This window comes from Leuciscus leuciscus, assembly GCF_965113295.1.
Source record: "Leuciscus leuciscus genome assembly, chromosome: 4".
Classification (NCBI taxonomy): domain Eukaryota; kingdom Metazoa; phylum Chordata; class Actinopteri; order Cypriniformes; family Leuciscidae; genus Leuciscus; species Leuciscus leuciscus.
The window spans coordinates 5,494,758-5,498,717 of record NC_138728.1 but is presented as its reverse complement, the minus strand read 5'-3'; positions in this window follow the sequence as shown (position 1 = coordinate 5,498,717).

The following is a 3,960-nucleotide window of genomic DNA, read 5'->3' as shown; positions in this document are numbered from 1 at the left end:
TGAGATCTGTGATAAAGCTCCTCAGAGCCCGGAAGACAGCTAACATCTCCAGGCGATTGATATGCCAAGAACGATGATGGTCTTCCCACAGACCTTGAAATGAGCGAACCTCTAGAATCAATCGTCGATATAGTTCATTATGCGAATGCCCTGGAGGCGCAGAGGCGCCAGAGCTGCATCCACGCATTTCGTGAAAGTGCGGGGTGATAAAGCTAGACCGAATGGAAGAACTCGGTATTGGTATGCTTTGCCCCCGAAAGCAAACCTCAGGAACTTCCAATGACACGGACGGATGGAAATATGGAAATATGCGTCCTTGAGATCTATCGTGACAAACCAGTCCTCGGACCTGATTTGTGGCACGATTTGTCTCAAAGTCAACATTTTGAACTTGAGCTGCATGACTGACTCGTTCAGAACTCGAAGATCTAAAATGGGACGCAATCCGCCGTCCTTCTTTGGAACTATGAAATACCGTCTGTAAAACCCGGTTTCCCTGTTGGAGGGAGGTACATATTCTATGGCCCCTTTCTCTAACAGAGTGTTCACTTCTTGTTCCATGACCAGAACCTGCCCGGAGTCCACCACTGTGGGTAGGACCCCCATAAACCGAGGTGGGCGTTTCTTGAACTGTATTTGATACCCTTTTTCTACGGTCTGCAGGACCCATCGAGAAACATTTGGCAGTAGTTTCCACGCTGTCAAAGATTCTACTAGAGGTACCAGTCTCTCGAGACTGGCTTCTGGATTCTGTTGTTGTTGAGTAATCGGTTCGTCGCCCTGTAACGGCGCACCGGCAGGGAACGACTGAACGGACGTCTCTAACACCCTCCTCAGAGGGGGCGGGCATCCCGAGGCCACTACGTTTCCGGGTGGTCCTTGAGATATGTGCTCGCCGGAGACCGCTGCGCCCTGAAACACCAGAGGTGGCAGGGTTGGCAGAACGGTCCCCTGAGGGTACCGAAGGGAGACGGGCACCTTAAAAGGAGGTGTTGACCGCTGCACTTCGGGGGGGACTACCCTCATTGTCCTGAGCCCTCGGGCGTCAGGACTTTTTCCCAGCAGCCTTCTTGGCGGTAATAACGGTCCGCAGATCCGTTCTACTCCTCGAAGACTGCTGGGTGTGAGCGTGCCCCCCGTGTCCCCGAGATTTTTGTGGGGGAGCATGGGATGACACGCTCTGTTTTTGAGCGGCACGATGTTCAGAGCTCTTTCTAGATGAGTGAGGCTGCTCCCGCTCAGCAGCCTCATAAAAAGATCGACGGGGAAGAATTTTTTGTAGTGCAGCTGCTTGCTTAGAAGCTTCTTGGAATTTATCTACAGCAGTAGTAACAGCATCACCAAATAGACCCGAAGTAGAAATGGGCGCATCTAAAAGAACATGTTTCTCATTTTCTTTGATATTCGATAGATTGAGCCACAGATGCCTCACAGTGGCCACCAGGGCTGCCATAGAACGGCCGATGGATTTAGCCGTCTCCTTGGTGGCCCTGAGAGACAAATCTGTGGCTCTGCGCAATTCGCATACCACTTCGGGACCAATACCCCCGCCCTCATTGAGATCTCCCAATAATTCCGCCTGATAAGCCTGCAGCAAAGACATAGTGTGTAAACACGCTGCAGCCTGACCAGACGCGGAATAAGCCCTGCCCACCAGAGAAGATGTAACTCTGAGGGGCTTATTAGGCAGAAGACCTAATTATTAGGCAGCTACTGAAGACACAGAAGCTGCCGCTCTCGGTTTTCAAGCAGGCTTTATAGTTTCCTGGTACGTGACGTCACCCACATCTGACGTTCTGCCACGCCATTGGACTGATTTTATATGTGCTTCAAGACATCATCACGCAAAGCGTTCCCATAGCGTCAAAGGGAGCCTTGAAAGGGAACTTAATGCAGCTTTATAACCCTCTGCAACATCATTTTTTAACACATTTGTTATTCAGTGTAAATTTTATCTCACACATCCTCCCCTCTTCGCACAATAAAAAGCGAAAAAATTAAATGTGTACACAACAATAGAAAAATTAAGTATGAATAAATGAAAAATTCACACAAAAAAAAGAAAAAAAAAAGAAAGTCGATTCCCAACACTATGGCTTGTGTAAATGTGCCTGTCCAGTCGGGCTCCATCTCTGAGCTGATGGATTAATAATAACTAAACCCGCTGTTTGAGAATCACTGTGGTATAATTGCGTAGCAACACAATCTGTTTTCAGGGATGACGTTAATGGGCAAAGAGCCTCGGCCAGCCTTTTATTTGGCTGTCAGCATGTAAAAGGTTCCCTACGGCGCAGACCCCTCACTGAAAACCAGTCACCACTGTGTCACATGGACAGACACCAGAGGTTCACAGTTTTAACAGCCCTGTGAGTCGCCAATGATTCATATCAATCTCTCGAATGTGTTTTACCCGCGCCTGTGTGAAGCGTGGGTGTCACACACATGGCATTATGCAAGCATGGGTGTCTCTGTCGTAATCCAACATCTGAGATCGAAAGACTCGCAAAAAAAAACAGCCTAATTTTATTATCATTGATTTGAACATTATGCTGTGGATCTTTGGGAGATTATTGCATTAAGAGGAGCATGTAATTCAATTAAAAATGCAGGGCTGAGGAACGCACAATGTCATAATCCCATTTGATATGCGATCAGTCGCAAGAGCTGCAGCACAAGACTCTGGCCGCCTGCCCGTGAGCTATGAACTCTGCTGACTGCCCCGACAAATGCACTTTTATTTTCCTGAGGGAGCTGCTTTTCAGGACATGATTTATGTGAGCATGTTCTCCACAGAGACCCGCACGTGTGCTTTTCGGAAGGCCTGCACCGTCGTCTCTTGTCACTCGGCGCAAATCTGCAGCTATTGTTTTCCACGAACAATGGAGGATATTTTTAAATCAAACTTTACTCTGCAGAAAAACTGTTCAATTTCCGGCAGCCGATGTTCGGTTAGGTGTGCAGCACAAGAGTCAAGGCTAAATGCAGAGGGCCAATTTCAAGAGATTGCAGTTTAGCTTTAGCTACTCTTCTTATTGACCTTCATTACAGTAGATTGTACACAGTAGGACCAGGTCCAGGAGACTCTGGTTTCACCAGAGGCACTAAACTTGCCTTGTAAAATAGATTATCATGTGTTGATACCTGCATTCTTTCCCATCCCTTGAAGGTGAGTCAGTTCACTAGGCGGCTATTTCCAGTGATGCCAGTACAACTTACAAGTCAGTACAAGAGTATAAAAAGAAACATACAAACTTTGTCAATGTTACATTCAAATTACATATTTCAAATAAAATATAACAACAATAGCATGAAAAATTGTGGTTCTTAAGTTCAAATTACACACAAAAAAAACAAATTTTTTTGGGGGGTCCAGCAAATACACATGCACATTTGAGCAAGGACATACATTCTACAGTTTATTATTATTATTGCATTAACTTAAATAAATTAACTGGTTATTGAACCAAAATATTTTTAAACCTTATTCTGACCCGATGATTCATTTTTATGGGGCGGCTCCTTTAAGGCTTGCCAGTAAACGACCACTGTTATGATTGGCTAACGTCATTGCATAGGAAACAGTATAAACACCCCCTTGGGAACACAAAACATTGCGAACTCTCCATTTCACTGTGCCTCGTTTACTAAATGAAATGCTCCAGACCAACATATAGTCCTCCGACGCAATCTAGGACGTCACAAAAATAAACCATCCACTTGTTTTTGACATTGGGATAATTCTGATGTCTGTGCATTGACGCAGAAGAGCTGTTTAAACTGGACGCATCAAAGCAAACATTTCTTTTACTCTTCCAGTAGTCCTGTTGTTGGCAGACTCAAGTGTGTTGGATTATGTCAGAAACTGAACGTGCATATGTATACTGTATCCAGTGTAGACAGCATCAGTGATTATAATGGATTCTATTTACTTTTGATGCGACACAAATGTCAGCCTTTAAG